The following is an 18,132-nucleotide window of genomic DNA, read 5'->3' as shown; positions in this document are numbered from 1 at the left end:
CATATAACATCTGGCAGTTCAGCATTCTTTAAATTAAGCCTGGTTCTGCTGATGAGACACTGCTGAAATTATGCACTACCAGAAGGCCGTGGGGCTGATGGGTTTTGTATGAAAAGCTCTTATTCCTTTCATGTGGACAAACAAATTAAGATGGAAATAATAGCCTCCTTATATAGTCATATTCTTTGGGTCTTTCGGTATTTGTTAATTTTGCCCTTCACATTGACTGAGGACCCGCCCTTACCCTCCCTTCCTTGCGTGGGCCCTCCCTTCTGCACTGGCCCCCGCCCCCTCTATACGTGTCCCCTCCCCCTTCACGCGTGACACCGCCCCCCTCCATACATGGCCCCGCCTCTCCCCACTTGGCCCCGCCCTCGCCGCCGGTTCTCGGATTAATGCAGAGACGAGAGGACTCGCGCGCAAAGCGCAGTAACACAGGCGCCTCCTCATCCCGGCTCCAGCCTCCTCATCCCGGCGCCAGCCTCCTCCACCCTCCTCCCCACGACCTCCAGGTAGGCGATGTCTGCAGCGGATGCGTCTGGAGGCGGTGTCACCATGACGGCGTGAATGAGCCGGCGACACGCCGCGCGTCCGTGTGTCACTGTCCGTGTTGTTGTGTCGGTGCGTGTCCGGCAGTGCGCACGCTGACACACACACACAGCGGTGCGCTCACATCAATGGTGTGCAGGCGGTGTGTGTGCGTCAAACGCACGCTGTGGGGAGCGGTGGCGCAGTGGTTAGCGCGCTGCGCTTCGAATTCAGTGACTCGATTTCGATTCCCGTTCACGACCAAGAACAGTGGCGGATGTTTGAACCTGGTGGCCCCCCTCCCCTCTAGGTAGACTCAGCCTTAAATGCGTACCTGGTGCAGTGTGTAAACGTCAACAATGGGGAGACAACGGCGGCCTTAATTGGTGCTCGCTCACAGAATTTCCCCAACAGTCTATTCAGGCTATGGGGGGGATCTTCGTCTTTGTATTTTGTCACGGTGCCTGCACCGACGACCACAGCTGCGCAGGGTGCAGGTGCAGAGGAGCCGTGGCACTGCCCGTGCACAATGCGTGATGCCGGGCGCCTGCTCGACTTGCTGCTGCTGCACTGCGATGCGTGCATGTGGATAGCGGACGGTGCCGCGTGTGCTGTTGGTGTGTCTGCACGTGCCTGATGTGTGAATGTTGCACATTGATATGCACGCGGTATGTGCATGTATGATGCACACTGGGTTAGTACGGTTGCCCGTGTGTGTATGGAGAGCGGTCTGGGGAGTATGGCGTGTGTACTTATACTATACATGGGGAGCGCGCTCTACTACGAACCCGGGGACTCGAGCTCGATTCCCGCTCACGGCCTCAACTGAGTACTTGGTGCGGTGTGTAAACATTATCACGAGGGAGACAAAGACGGCTGAGCGTCGGGCTGGACACATTCCCTCGTGTACCGTGGGAGCCTTCATCGGTGCTACTCGCTAACAACACTTGCCCCAACAGTCTGTTCAGGGCTATACGGGGGTCTTTGTGTTTTTTGCATTTAATGAGGGGGCTTGTTGTCTGTGTGTGTGTGTCAAGGCCGTAATTATAATATATATTGGGGGGGACACATCCCCCCCAATATTCAAATATGCTCAAAATGTCCCCCCCAATATATTGTTATAACATAGATTTCTGTTTATATTATTATGGTTATGGTTGTACTTGATTAATCCCTAATCTCTGCCATTACAAACAATGGAACAAGAAAAGATAAAAAAAGAAAAAAACAGAGCAATGTAATCCAATACACTATTAGACATTATTGTAAAAAATAAAGAAAAAGTCCATCCCATGTGTTAGTGATTTTTTTATATTTTAGGAAGGAAATGGCAGGAATTTAATTTTCAAATGTAGATTTTTTTTGTCTGGGGGGGATCCCTAGACCCCCTGGAAGATTTGGTCCCCCCCAGTGTTGACTCCATGGCTACGGCCTTGGTGTGTGTACACGAGTTTATGAATGAATAGCAGTTTGCATATTTTTTATCACGGTTGCGGAGCAAGGTCACAACGCCGGGAATGCCAAGCAGCCAGCAACAAACAGCTATATTGAATGTATATTAGATAAGAAATCATGTTTCCTGAATGAAGAAAGGTTACACGAACGCCAAAGAGATGATGGGAGGGAATTACAAATTGGAGCAGTGTGAGGAAAGCAGCAGAAAGACGAAATATGTATGATCTGCAGTGTGTCTGAGTGAGTGGATGAGTGAGTGTGTGAGTGGATGAGTATTTGAGAGTGTTGTTGTGACCAGCAATATGGTGGTAGAACACTGTGGATGAGACGAAACAGTCTGGTAGATAGTCATCGACGTGGGTGGAGGAATGGAAACAATTACGTTCATGGGAACAGTAACCCTGGTAGTAATAAGGAGGCGACTGTCTTTAATGATCTTCAAGATGATGGGCAGGCCCAGGTAAAGCTGCGTGGCTGGCAGTCAGAGCCATTCATGTTCATCTTGCGGTGCGACAAGGATGTCCTCTGGCCCCTACACTAATTCACATTTTATCTGACTAAGTAGTTCAATAATATGTCCATGACTGTACCAGAGAAAATTCCATCTGGTACAGATATAATGGGAGGCTAATCGACGCCCGGGTACAGTCAAAGGATGGCTCTCTCTTGGTCAATCATGTTATGTATGCTGATCAGGAAATTGCTGCTCACTCAGAAGAAGTTGGAGACAACTGCTGAATCTGGAGCATGCTACTTATGGATAGGACCTTACCATCAGCCCCATAAACAAGGCACCTGCCTGGGTTATTTGTTGTCAAATACTCCATCCACCATGAGTGATGTATCAATCGTGGCGAGAGTGGAGAGGTTTCTGTATCTGGGTAGTGTGCTTTTGGCCAGCTCCGTTATGGAAGTGGTCTCACTTCAAAGCAGTCTAACGACATCTTTTCATGGAAGCTAGGTGACCTATTCATATGATGTTCTGGGACTTTTCAGCCACCATTATGCCCTCCCGTTCCTATACTTTCGAAACGTGGACCCCTTTAAAGAAACAGCTGGCCTGTCTTCGATCCACCCTAGTTTTAGCCAGACTGAATTGTGTGAGGAGGTTACAGTTGCTTGGAAGACCTGGACAGTCCCATCATAGAGCTCCTCCAGCAGGCGAGGTTATGTTGTTTGGGTAATGTAGCCCACATGCCCAGCCACCGCATGCTTCTGTTTGGGCAGAGAGAGAGGGTCGAATGGGCACAGCACGGGCTAGAGAAGAGATGGGCTGATGTGGTACAGGAGGATGTGGAGCTAATTTAACTTAAATTTCGATTTAAAGCTTTCGTGACTGCAGGGATTCATCTTCTTGGTTCTTTCGGTAAAGTCACGTAGAATGGAAATAATAAAATAATAAAATAAAACATAATAAAATAATTCTCACGACGTTTCGACCACAACGCAAGCAGCCGTCCTCAGGTGAAGACCAGGTCTGTCGGGGAGATAGCGTCTGAATGGTCTGAATGGACGCTGTCTCCCCGACAGACCTGGTGTTCACCTGAGGACGGCTGCATGCGTTGTGGCCGAAACGTCGTGAGAATTATTTTATTATGTTTTATTTTATTATTTTATTATTTCCATTCTACGTGACTTTACCGAAAGAACCAAGAAGACTAATTTAACTTGCCGATAACAGGTACCAAGCTCGATCCCTGTGGAGGAGGCTCGTGAAGGACGCTCCTGGGCAGTTGGAGGCAGTCGCCCTCCAACAACAGTCGAGGGCAGAGGAACGGCACTTGTGGGGGCCGACGTACACCCCACCGCCCTCGCTAGGCAGGTGGGGCGCGATGTCCACCCCTTCCGCTCCCTCCTCCACCACGTCGGTCGGCTCCCGCCAGGCCCCCGCCGACCGCGTGATCGGGCCCCCCGCGCTAGCGCCCTCTCTGAGCGACATACTCGTGCTGCTGGCTCACAGCCGCACGGAGTTAAGCCACACACCTGCGTACACCACAGCTAATGCTAATGCAGCGTACAGTGGCACGCTTGCGCCGCACCTGCGAGCGATTACCTCACCGCGTGCCCGTGCTGCGGCTCCGCATTCACCCTCGCAGCGCATTTCCCCACGCAGTCGCTCTACAAATAAATCACAGACACCACACCGATGCTCTGTGCTAACTTTTATTCGCGTCGCAAACCCCGCCCTGCCCGGAGGGAATATTCTGGAGCAGAGCCTAGCCTACTGCTGCCCAAGTCCCCAAATACTCACACGCCCTATCACATACCTCGCCGCTGTACTCACGGCGTCGCATGGACGCTGTGAGAGTCAGAGGAAGGAAGAAAAACCCTTGCCTATCACTGCCTCATAGCAGCACTTGCTGGCATCACACAGATGCTGCGAGCAGCTCGAGAAGGCCGGATGGCAGGGAGTGAGTCTTGGCGGCCCAGAGGTGGAAGACAAGATCTCCCCTGAACGGTTTCAGGCTCCCCTATTTATTCCCCCTGACATAAAAAATCCAGGGTTACATTATCCCGCGCAGCCAATTGTGCGCCTACCTGTGATTTTTGCTCGGTTTCCTTCCCTTATATGGAGTGCTACGACGGTTACTTCTGCGACCTATTGTCTACCCACCCATACTCATTTATTTCTTACTCATCCTGTTTAATCTGGAAGGACGTCCGGCTGGCGAATGGACACCTTCCTCGTGTGTTGTCAGTCTGGGGCTGGGGGAAGTTGTGGCGCCGCAATCCCCTGACCTCATGGTCTGCTCTGCTTGCTTAATTTTCCACCCCAGCCCCCCGCCCCCCCGAAGTCGTGCATTACTCATTGCGGCTGGCAACGTGAACCTTTTTGCGCCCATACAATTTTAAGCCAACTCAGGCGCACCGCAATGTGACCTGTCCTGCGAGGGTCGGCCAATCTTCTGGCACCCGGAAACCATGGGACTTTCCTCCTAGGGACCCTTCGGATTAAAACCCGTTGTGCCAGGCAATTCCCTGCCAGGACACTGCGTGTGTGCGCTGCGTGTGAATGCTCAGTGTGGGGTCCAGGGTGGAGTCGCGGCGCTTGCAGAGTTGCTCCGAGGCCGTGGCACCACACACTCGCAACGAGTGGAGCGCCGGGCAGCATAAACGCAACCAGGTTGGTTCTTTTGGTAAAGTCACGTAGATAGAAATAATAATAATAAAAACCACGACGTTTCGATCACAACACACGCGATCGTCATCAGGAGGAAAACAGAGGGGGAAAGCTGCTAAAAGCAGACTGTTTTAAAGGTTTAAAATGGGTGTAGCCCAAGGGTCATAAACGAAGTAGGCGGGGCGAGTGATGTTAATGTGAGAAATTAGCATGTTAATGTAAGATCGGAGAGTGGCCTCCACAGCGAGCATGCTTAGGTGGCTATGTTAATATGAGAGATACCCATAACGCCTGTGTTTGTCCCATGACCTCCTGACAATGAGCCTTACACACTTTACACAGCCTCGATGTGCATCTCGTTTGGCACAAGCGCTGTGGTGACTTTGCCTTAACTAAGTGGTGATTGGTGCTTGTTGTTGATGGAGTGAATCAGTGAGTGCTGGATAATCAATCAACTCGACTGCTTTAAATAGAATTTCATAAATTAGTGTGTATGTGTGGGCATATATGTGCATTAATATGTATATTTGTGAGTGTATACCTGTGTATGAATGAGTGTATGCATACCTTACCATCAGCCCATCTAAAAACAATGCACCCACTCTGCACCCACTCTACCCCTCAACCATATATAAGTAACTAGCAGGAAGTACTTGGCGTTGCCCGGGTCTTAAAAATATTTCAAAACTACTCTTAAAAATGTAACAGCAGTGCGTACTGACTGTGGTGGTACCTGCTATCATTACAGCAGTGCATACTGTGGTGGTACCTGCTATGATTACAGCAGTGCATACCGACTGTGGTGGTACCTGCTATCACTACAGTAGTGCATGCTGACTCTATAGCAGTATTTATCGACTCTATAGCACAAAGTACTTACCTGACAGAGTGGCGTGGTGAGGCCTAGTCCCATGTGGTGATACCTGCTATGATTACAGCAGTGAATACTGACTGTGGTGGTACCTGCTACATCTAGCGACTGTATAGTAGCAATAACTGCACGCAACGGGCGGGGGAGACATCACACAGTGAAGATTTTTATAGCATTTTTAACGCAAAAGAAAATGTTCCCCCCCCCACCAAAGGCGCATGAGTTGGTATGGTCGTGCGCGCGTGATAAATAAATAAAATAAAGGTCTACTGCCTATAGTGCTAGCATCTAGCGACTGTATATATTAGTAACTGCACGCATTGGGGTGGGGAGGGACATGACACAGTGAAGAATTTACATTAGCGTTTAGTGTATTTTTATAGCATTTTTAAGGCGAAAGAAAATGTCCCCCTCACTCACACCGAAGGCGTGCGACTTGGCATGGCCCGTTCTCCGCGTCATAAATACATAAATAAAAGCTATGCGCAGAAAAATGGCACTAATTAAACTAATTTAAAGTTGATGTGAAAAAGGAAGTGCTTGCTGACCGCGGGGCTTACGGCATGGTAACTGGCTATTTTTACGTTAACCCCACCGTTGGAAAGCCAAGCGAGCGACCACACACAAACCCATACACAAACCCACAATTTTTGACTTTTATATAGATAGAAGATAGAAGATGGAGGAGTTCCCATACCTGGGCAGTGTGCTCATGGCAAAGCTCAGGTTTGGCAGCAGAGGTCTCCCTTCAAATCAGTCGGACAGCATTATATTTTCATTGACTGCACAATGGTGTTTGGAAGCTGTCTGGTTTGGCGCTCCTTATCAAGCTCTGCGTCTTCTCGGCCACAGTTATGCTCGCTCATCTCTATGCTTGTGTAGTGACATAGAACGGTCACTACTGTGTCGGCCCGTACGAGGGCTGGGGGCCCCAAGGGGGTGCCTGGGGGGTCACGTGGTGGAGGGATCCGGACCTTCCCAGAGGTGGGGGAAGTGAGGCGTGTCCTGGGAAGGGAGGCGTGGCCTGGAGAGAGCCAGCCACGCCGGGGCGGAGCCGGCCACGCCAAAGCAGATATAAGCGTGGTGTGAACGCAGAGCGAGGCTGTTGTACTGTACTCCAAAGAGAAGACATCATCGGTCGTCAAGTCCCGAGTCGTCGTCCTGGGCCAGGCAGGCCGTTGCCTGCCTGGTCCAGTCTGTGTCGCGTTCCAGAGTGTTAATGAGTTGAGGAAGGTGGTCACCACCTCATGTACAGTGTTATATTACTTACCGTTAATAAATAGTGTTGCCTCCAAGCTGCGTGTGTGTGCACCTAATTCGAACCCACTACACTTGTGAAGCGTAGACCCCTTTACAGGAACACTTTTGCTGGCTTAGAACATTTAGGCTGGCGTGATTATGATCCATCTTGAGTTTTACCAAACTGGATTGTGCTTAGAGATCCTAGAAAGATCTGGACAAGGTCTCCTCCGTGTGCTCCTCTGGCAGGCGAGGTAATATTGGCTGGGTCATGTAGCCTGCATGGCTAGCCACCGTTTTGCCCAAGCAGCTTCTGTTTGGCTGGAATAAGGCGGTTTAACAGGAAGGGTATGGGCTAGAGAAGAGATGGGTGATGCGCTACAGCAGGATGTGGAGCTGAGTGGACTTGCCAATAACTGGTACCAGTGATGTCAAGATTGGCCTCTGTGAAGGATGCTACTGGGCAGTTAGAGACATTCGCCCTCCAGCAACAATGGAGGGAGCAACGCTCACAACAACGAGCGGAGTGCAGAGCGGCTAATTTTCAGAAAGTTAGCACAGTAGGGAGCACATCTGTTAGTTAACCCTTAATACCTGGGTCTCTCCTGTGACCTCCTTCCAGCGAGCGTTCCACATTTCACGTGATAGCCTCAAATTGCACCAAGCCTGGCACAAGCGCTGTGGCGATATCTCTGCCGCTTCGTGGTGAATGGCGACAGTTATTGTATATATATGTGCGTATGAATGGCAATATGTATGTTTGTGTGTGTGCATGGTAACCACGTGTGAAGGAGGCAAACCCCTCACGCTCGCCCCTGTGAGGCTGGTGCCGTCGCTGTACAGTGAAACGCTCAATTATTCACGGGTGCGCTGTCGTCTCGCGCAGAGCCAGCTGCCCAATCGGGGCCACAGCATTCGCACCTAGCCTGCGTCATTACCAATATCGTCCGGTTATCACCGTCACAGTTATAAGAATCAGATTATCATTCTAAATCATGTGTATCAATTTATATGTCAAATACTATTTTACAATAATTATCAGCACTGTTGCTATGATTATAATTCAGTTAATTTTCCTGGGAGCATTAAGAGTGTCACATCTACAAATTTTGAAGTCTTTGTCTTGAGATTTTAATTACGCGAGATTCTGTGCGCGTAATCCTCACCGTGCAGGCAGAATTCACGGCGAATGGCCCATGTCATGTCTTGCCTGGTGCACAACTCCCAACTGTGATTTACTGAGCTCATTATGGTCGTCCTAGAGAGACTCGGATTCGTCAATATCACTGCCTTTTAAAAGGAAAATTATAAAGGTAACGTTTCGGGCAATTACCCTTTCCTTACATTACGTAAGCCAGAAAGGTATACCTTTCTCTGTGCAGTGAATAATAATTATTACTTTAACTTGTAATGCACGCGAGGGAGAGCGACTTAGAGGCATGAGGAGGGACCACAGACAAGTGGGAAAGGCAACAAGGCGGTGAGCTGGCGCCACCAACAATTGTCTAAGCTCTGTGGTCCTCTATATATCAAAGTGTTATTAGCCAATTAATGAGTGTTTATATGTGGGAGTAAAGTGTAGCATCGGGAGAACCCACACATGCAAGGGCGAAACACTATCCCATACAGGTGCAGGAACAGGTGCAGTCCACATTTGTGTTGTAGCTAGTTCTCCTCGGGGAAGGAAGTTTCACAACATTTGTACACGATACACCAACCGTTGCTTACAGGCGTGTATCGCCACCACCGACCAGCTAAAGAAGAGCCATTGCCTCAAACATCGCCTATTATATACTTTTCCTTTGAAGGAAATGTTATTGACAAATAAATTTTTGTTGTTATGTGTGCTTGTGCACCACTGCCAACGCAGTATCACCAAATAATTTGTGGTGCCAGAAAGGGCGTACCATCAAATTTCACCATCCTCTGACATGCAAGGGTGGATATATTTCCAATCACATCAATCCCTTTTTATAAGCAAATGTCTTTTGTAAGGACTATTTGTAAGGAATATCTGTAGGGCTCTCATTTTTAAAACATTTGGCAAAATTCTCCACCTTGAGAAGCATGTGTGAAGATGCCAGCATGTAGTAACCTGCTTGCGGGAATAATGAGTCGGAGTATCTTATGAATATCGGGGGGCATGGGATTCGAACTTTTGACTTGGAAAACTGGCTCAGCTGCGATCACATTTACCACTGGGCTAGATGGCTACCTGACTTTAACCATAAGGAGGAGCCATGCAGATACACACATGCCTGCATATAAAGACAGTGGTCCCCACGCAACTTTATATAAAGCGATGAGGTCAGCAGAACATCACATTGTAACTGTAGAGACAGTGCTCTGTGGTGAGTGGTCACTTCTAAAGCAGAGATACTGAATGCATTGTTTTGGTATCAGCATTTTGCTTGACAAGCTGTGTAGTAAAGGTGTATTATTGGTTTGTCACACATACGCGGTGTGCTGACATGATCAGTTGCATCGTGAAGGAGTTTTGCATTGTTTAGACTTTGATATCAAGTCTAACAAAACAAGAAACCCTTTAAAATAGACCCATATGGCAGAATTTTCCAATTTTGGGAAAATAAAATATTGGCCCCCCTCCAAACTTTTTATGGATGAAAGGAATCGCACAATAATCTGTGTAACACTGTGCCATTAAATCTGTTTGCCAATGTTTGGATTAACCTCTGCAGTCTGCCGCAGGTTATGAGACCTGTGATATGGTTTCCCCCATATCGACGTGGATTATTATTATTGTTTTTCATGGTAGGGAAACCTTTCCGAAGCCAAGCTTTCTACTTTTACTGTTATTTTGTTCCCAATGACCATTGTGAACAATGTATGTGTGTGCCATAAGAGGCTAATAGTAAACAACATTTGGATGCTGAAAAGAAAAAATATGAAAGAAATTAATTGGGAGGTAAAAAACGCCTTAAATCAGTGCGTTTAAAAGCAGTAGCTGGAGTGTTTATAAAAAACAATGGTATTTCTGATGGCACACTATGCAGTATCGATGGCCTCAAGTGTTCGCTGTTACAAGGAAATTGTACAACCGATTAGCACGGTTGGTTGCGTACGGTGCGAAAGAAGTTCAACATCCATGAGTACGATGATTAGATCGAAGAGCCACCCCTCGGTTGGCCCCCTAACGGTCATACCCGACATCACGCATTCTCACAATGGGGAAACAATTCAGTTTTTTTATTCTGAAACGTTAATTAAATGTTTTTCGTCTTCTATCCACCAATCTGCATGTTTTTTTTAATTTTAATCAGATGCAATTAAGTATAGGCCACAGCCGACAGTCACAAATGCATTCCTATAATTGCTTGGTGTGATATAATCTAGGCATTAGCTCGCCAGACTGGTTGTTACTCGGCTGTATATGAAGAAAACGATCGTGTTGTGTAATAATAATGCAAGTTAGATTGCGCACAATATTTCACAGATATAATAAATGACGGCGATTCTGAGGCGTGAAGCCGAACTTGGTGTTGCTCGAAAGCCAGGCGAAAGAGATTGGGCCTTTAGGTGTCTCTTGAAAGTCTGTGTAAATTGAATGCTGCTGCGAATGTGCAGTGGGATGATGGTGCTTAGGCACGGAAAGTAGTGCAGAGAGTATTGAGGTGGGCGCTGTGTGCCCACCCCTAGCACCTGAATTACACCAACCCGCTACCCACAATCCTCACTAATTAGCATGCCATCTGTATTGTAGTAAGGAATACACAAGAGCACCCTATCTCCCCATGATCAGAACAGGAACCCAATGGAAAGAGGAAGGAAGAGAGCCGACACTCAAAATAAAAATGCAGAGCAGATCCTTTTCAGAGGTTATTGAGATCACGTGACGGAACAAACGCGTGCATCTTAACTGGTCATCCACTGGTGAACCCCTGACCAAACTCCCATAAAGATTACACGCAGTCGCCTGTCGTAGGGATGGATGGGTGGGAAACCAGTAGACGGTGGAATCTATTACAAAAATATGTTTTCACCAAGGTAATAAATAAATTTTTTTTTATCGTCGATGACGAAAATTCTTAACTGGTGTGTTAACGTGCTATCATCACTGCTAATAACATCAAACTCGATGGGTCCATTTATGAAGCCATGGAAACACGCAGGCCTGGCTGTGGTTCTGGACCAGCCCGAATTCAGCCTGGCAAAATGTTGTCATGGAGATGAGGCGTATTAGTATGCGGTGAGTGCCCAAAGACTCAAAAGATTCATACCTTTTTTGTTGAGCCAACATAATGTGTACTAAGTTATTCCAGAAATGTCGATCCTGTCGATTTGATCCCTCATTGAAATGTTGCCAAATTCCACTCGATGAAAAACCGCACATTGAATACACATTTGGCATCTGGGAATATGAATGTCCATGGCAATCATTGGGAGCACACCAGCCTTTGTTTTTTAACGAGTTCGACATTTTGACTACAGAAAGGAAATGGTAGCCATCGTAAGTCTCAAATCTCACCGTCGCGATGGGCCCAAGTAGGCATAGGAACCCATCAAGGAGAGGGGGCATTTGGTAGCCAGTGTTTTGCACGGCATTCCAGACGCCCCTCTATTAACACATGCACGCTGGCATTGTGAGAATCAGAGCAATTGCATTCGCATGTTTTCTGAGTGTCTGTATGAGAGTGTGTGTTTGTCTGTTGTGGGGAGCGAAAGGGTAGCAGTTAGCACACTGTGCTATGAACCTGGGGACCCGGGTTCGATTCCTGCTGATGGCCAACACCAGTGACGATTATCTGAACTGGTCCTGGGCCTCCCGGGACTTGGTTGACTCCACCTCAAATGAGTACCTGTTGTGGTGTGTATATATCGCCTCTTGGTAGACAAAGGCGGCCGGGCGTGGTGTTAGCCACCCACCCCGTCGTGTGCCGTGCCAGCCTTCGTAAGTGCTCACTAACAGCACTTGCCCCAAGTCTGTTATAGGCTATACGGAGATCTTTGTCCTTTGTCTTTGTATATGAGTGTGCAGAACGGTAGTGTCAAGGCGCTCTTCTTCCTCCCTCCCAGCTTAAATAGACGCTCCAAGCCCAGGACGTGTCATTCAGTCTCTGTCTTATCGACAGACCTGTTCTTCACCTGAGGACGGCTGCTTGCGTTGTGGCCGAAACGTCGTGAGAATTATTTTATTATGTTTTATTTTTATAATTTTATTATTTCCATTCTACGTGACTTTACCGAAAGAACCAAGAAGAAAAAGGTAGTGTAGTGGTTAGCGCACTGTACTATTGAACATTGCGACTCCAGTTTTTTTCTTGCTCACGGCCAACATCAGTGACGAATATTTAAACTGGTCCTCATCCCTAAATTAGTGCCTATTGCGGTGTGTAAACATCAGCATTGGGGGAGACAAAGGCTGCCAGGGGTGGTACTGGCCACCCAGCTCCTAGTGTGTCGTGTTCGCCTGCATATGTGCCCTCTAACAGCACTTGCTCCAATGACCCTTGTGCCGTAGATGACTGATCAGAGGAACTTATGAAGCATCCCAATCCAGCAGGAGCCTCGTGAAAGAGCTGAGACTCGCTGAGTGTTTCCTGGGTAAACACAGGACATTACCGTAATGCGTTAATGTGTTATTGATAACACTGATAATGGTCACAATGAAAGAGGCTTTGATCCATTCATCTGTGTTGTGTTCATTAACTGAGCAGCAGCTCTAACTGGACACCATTGCTAAAACACGGGTAACTGGTGGACACATTTAATTAGTGCCGGCAAATTGATTATAGAACCGGGAAACGCGCGCACCGCGACGCTGCTGCACCCAGCGCACCTCCGATGTGTAGGGTTAGCTACGTACGGTGCAAACGAAGTTCTACTTTCATACATACATTAACTAAAAAAGTAAAGTTTATTTTAAAATGTATTTTACCAGGTTAGGCCCACTGAGCTGTACCGCTGTTTTTCAGAAGTGACCTGGCCACAAATGATAGCTCTAACTAAGTGGCTTGTCATGTGTAAATTTATAGCAGCCAAATACTCTAAACGCGTGTTTCTAAATGTGAAAGGGAAAACCGGAGGACCTAGAGAAAAATCCACATGACCACGCAAATTCCAAATACACAGCAGTCATTGTCAGGGTTGGGATCAAACCCATGCCCTCCTGTACACCAGGCGAGGTAGTTAACATCTCCTCGCCACCGTGGCGCCCATCGCAGTGCACGGAACTGGGATGCGGTTGCGGCTCTCTCGGCCTTACCGGGGTGTGGCGGTGAGCGGTGCCCCGGGGGAGGAGAGGGAGGGGGTGACGGTGAGCGGTGCCCCGGGGGAGGAGAGGGAGGGGGGGTGGCGGTGAGCGGTGCCCCGGGGGAGAAGAGGGAGGGGGGTGGCGGTGAGCGGTGCCCCGGGGGAGGAGAGGGAGGGGGGGTGGCGGTGAGCGGTGCCCCGGGGGAGAAGATGGAGGGGGGTGGCGGTGAGCGGTGCCCCGGGGGAGAAGAGGGAGGGGGGTGGCGGTGAGCGGTGCCCCGGGGGAGGAGAGGGAGGGGGTGGCGGTGAGCGGTGCCCCGGGGGAGGAGAGGGAGGGGTGGCGGTGAGCGGTGCCCCGGGGGAGGAGAGGGAGGGGGTGACGGTGAGCGGTGCCCCGGGGGAGGAGAGGGAGGGGGGGTGGCGGTGAGCGGTGCCCCGGGGGAGAAGAGGGAGGGGGGTGGCGGTGAGCGGTGCCCCGGGGGAGGAGAGGGAGGGGGGGGTGGCGGTGAGCGGTGCCCCGGGGGAGGAGAGGGAGGGGGTGGCGGTGAGCGGTGCCCCGGGGGAGGAGATGGAGGGGGGTGGCGGTGAGCGGTGCCCCGGGGGAGGAGAGGGAGGGGGGTGACGTGCGGCCGGGGGGAAGATGGAGGGGGGGCTGTCGCCTCGGCAGCGGTGGTTGCCATGGCACGCGTGGAGGGGGAGGGGGTGGGGGCTTGACACGCGCGGAGGTATTCGCGATCAGAGCGGCGGCGCCGCTAATTCTGCGGCTCCGCGTGGCGGCGGCGAGCTGACGGGCTCACGGGGGTGATAATAACACCGCACCCGGTTTAGCCCGACTCACATCTTATTGATATTAATATTGTTATGTTAAATGCACCGTATTTTCATGTTGTGCCAGAGTGACTCAGGGGTCATTTGCCTGTGGTTGATACTGGACATCAGTGAAAAATATCTTTATACAGCTCATTGGATGCCTCCATTAAAAATGTATATTCTGATTATATTATCCATATGAACCACCACCCCAGAACTGGCGATCCCTGGAGTGTGTTGGGCGTGCGTAATTCCATCCGCAGCTCTGACCCATTGCTGGAAGTTTCATGTCTCTGGCAGGTGCCAATCTGTCCCTGGATGCAATCGCCGTTTAACTTCTCATAAATTGGTACCCATTGTATCTGAGTCGACCCCCGTTCGGATATCAACCCGCGATCTTCTCATGAGCGCTAAATAAACAGTTGAGGCGTTTTGGTTCATCACCAAACTAAAATAATGTCGATATATTTAACTGACAAGCAATCGACTCTTGCCAACAGCGTCAGCATCCCATTGCCATTTCTTTTAAGAGGCCGCATCCTGCTGATGAGACAGATACGTTTGAAGCTGTCTAGAGGTTGTCTTGTTTCGATGAAAACTACCGTACTGTGAAACTGCACTGGGAAGAGCCATTCGTTGACAGACTAAATTGCGCATTGTCTATTTAAACACGGTCATGTACGTGTGTGCTGCGTGCGATCTGGCAGTGCGCGACATGGTGACTTTGTACATTTCCCATCTTTGAATCGGGTCCTCTGCCACCGCACCGCCGAGCGGGCTGATCGCACGCGCGACGCCGTCACACGACCGTCATCGGCGTTGAACACGTCCTTTGGTGATGCTGCTACCCTGTTGGCACTGATGCACGGGCACACGTAACAAAAAAACTAAGCACATTCGTTAATAACACTGCCTTGAAAGGAAAAGTATATAATAAGCGACTTTTCGATCAATTACCTTTCTTAATAGCACATAGGCAAAGTGGATCAGTTTAACACTGAGGCTTTCGCGACCAATATCATCCATAATAGAGGTTTTTGGGTTGGATCGCGTAAAGATATAAATGTGTCAATCTTAATTTTAGAACTTTCGTGACTGCAGGAATTATTATTTGGTTCTTTCGGTTAAGTCACGTCTAAAGATAAAATAATAAATTAAATTAAATAATAGAATACGACGTTTCGATTGCAACACAAGCAATCATCATCAGGTATAATGAAATAGCGACATAAAATCTAACCAGAAAACTATAGACAGACATATTAGCAGACAGATATCACCAAGATACATAGCGGGAGCAACACAGGTAACAGAGAGGGGTGATCGTCTCTGTGGGGTGGCCTTAAATAGACAGAGGGGGGGGGGGGCGGAGGCAGAGAGAAGGAAGGGGGGTTAGAGAAAAAATTTGCAAATCAATGAGTGGTCAACAGACGTGGTGCTGCACGGCAAGTAAGCCTGAAAATCAGGAGGACACTAAAATTAAATAACCCTCTGTGTTGTATTACATTACATTTCGATATTTTACTAGGTTATTTAATTTTAGTGTCCTCCTGATTTTCAGGCTTACTTGCCGTGCAGCACCACGTCTGTTGACCACTCATTGATTTGCAAATTTTTTCTCTAACCCCCCTTCCTTCTCTCTGCCTCCGCCCCCCCCCCCCCTCTGTCTATTTAAGGCCACCCCACAGAGACGATCACCCCTCTCTGTTACCTGTGTTGCTCCCGCTATGTATCTTGGTGATATCTGTCTGCTAATATGTCTGTCTATAGTTTTCTGGTTAGATTTTATGTCGCTATTTCATTATACCTGATGATGATTGCTTGTGTTGCAATCGAAACGTCGTATTCTATTATTTAATTTAATTTATTATTTTATCTTTAGACGTGACTTAACCGAAAGAACCAAATAATAATATAAATGTGTCGTTAAAACCCGCCACCACCAAAGTGGATCAGCTAACTATTATTATTTATTTTTATTTATCCTCTGTGATATTCCAGTTGTGCTTGCCATGTCTAATCACCAGACAAAGACACTTTCATTCGGAACTTTCACGGCAGGCAGTGCATCACATTGTGCCAGAGAAATGGCCTCGTAAAAATGTTACAAATAGACTTCAGCGACGTGGAGGCGTATTTTAGGAGGAGGACGTTGCAATGGGTGGCCCATGTCCAGGGTGGGGTAGCGCAGGTGACCGAGGCGGGCGTTGCAGTGGCGAGCGAGGGGGCAGACCCTGAGCCAGATGTGAGGAGGCACTGCAGGAGCACACCTCTGGGAGGCTGCTTCAGATATGCAACAGTGACATCTGGCAGAAGGAAGGCAGTGATGGGGAGATGTGGCAGTATCGGTGGCTTTCTTGACCGTAGATTCCCTCTTGATCTTGATGGATCTTTATTGATTTTGATTGCATTGCAGTATTCGCCACGTCTGTATCATCCAGCATTGCTGCTTTCAATTTGGACACGCAACGGTACCTCGTAGTTGAGGCTCTCAAGAGAGGCCAGTTGATGCTCTCACATCTGTAACTATGTATTGCCTATGAACCTCGTTGTGGTGCGTTTTGTTTTATCAATTAATTTTGCCGAATTATCCCCGATGGCAGCAATGAGTAAATACCTGGCACGAATGACGTTCGGGCAAACGCTCTTCACACCTCTTATAGTCATGATGCCTGCACCACTGACACCGGTGAATTGTAAAGGGACCTGACTATGGGCACGATGGAAGGGGAACGATGACTCATTTACAATGCAATTTGCACGTTGAAATTCTCACCACAATTGATTGTTTCTCATATCTGCCTCAGGAAAGACATACATTTTGCAGATCAGATGCCCTCAATCACATCCTTCCATCGCGGTCGCCACGAGTCCGTCTTTATGGGACTGCACAAGGCGCATGATAACAAACCGCCTCGGCTGCTGATAGGGACCCGATTGCTGTCGGATCTTGCAGTGCTGCGAGCCGTTGCATAGGACACCCACATGCTTAGGTAATTGCTTACCTGAAGAGGGCAGTGAAGTGAGTTTCAGAGCTAGAGTTGGAGCGTTTCCCTTTCTGGCGTCTATATTTAATCTCCCCCATACGCGCACAAATTTATCTCGTAAAAAAAATATGACATTTTTACACAGGCACCCCTTTGAAACCTGGTCCTGCCTTTGTAGAGAGTCAGGATTGTTATTATCGCTCTCCGGTTTCTCATTACACAAGCTAATCAATGCGGTGTGAGAAGTAACTCAGGTCTGTCGCACCCACACCATTAATACGGCTCTATATGATCTCAATTTCCTTGAATGAAATTGCATCTGCTGTCCATCTAAATTATTCGCCGGACTATTAAATCAATCATTGGTAGGTAGACAGGCAACCACATGAGCAGATCTCATTAGTTCTGGGTTGTTTTGTGATTCTGTCTTCGCATGGATATGATGCATTGTATTATTTATTGACAACACATACGAAACGCACTCGCCCCTCTCCTCCGATGTGGTTGTTTTTAGTCGCGTGACAAAATCCGGCTGAGTGCGCGCCTGTGCTTGGAGAGCTCAACTCACACCTCGCAAGCTGCGAGACCAAATACTTGTTGTCATCCCTCCCGGGCGAGTGACATGAGCATTGGGGAATGTGAACAGTGTTCAATCTATGGGGAGACTGCCTCTGCCATGGGGATGTGGAATTCAGATTTCTGTATCAGGTGCCGCCTACGGATATGACTGTAGCCCTATTGCTACCTTGAGCAGGGAGGCTGTCCTCTCTGAATTATAATAATTATAATAATAATCATCCCAACTTACAACCTTATATCAATCGTTTTCTGGATGACCATATTTCATCACACTGCTCAGTGCAGGACTGGTTCGAATATCACTTGTCACTCATGTTAGTCATAGTCCAGAA

General features: G+C 48.5%; 1 protein-coding gene across 1 annotated transcript in view; it reads left to right on the top strand.

Annotated features, from left to right (window-relative positions):
• The first annotated feature begins 386 nt into the window (after positions 1–386).
• The window catches only part of LOC144722910 (mitochondrial glutamate carrier 1-like), a 117,987-nt gene continuing 100,241 nt past the window's right edge, over positions 387–18,132 (top strand). Inside the window, exon 1 of the mRNA XM_078601328.1 lies at positions 387–512. The gene's annotated coding sequence lies outside the window, so the exon portion shown is untranslated. The remainder of the gene's footprint in view (positions 513–18,132) is intronic.

Source organism: Lampetra planeri, chromosome 16 (assembly GCF_965212315.1).
Source record: "Lampetra planeri chromosome 16, kcLamPlan1.2.h2, whole genome shotgun sequence".
Taxonomy (NCBI): Eukaryota; Metazoa; Chordata; class Hyperoartia; order Petromyzontiformes; family Petromyzontidae; genus Lampetra; species Lampetra planeri.
The sequence above is the reverse complement of the archived record's forward strand: the minus strand, read 5'-3'. Positions and strand labels throughout refer to the sequence as shown.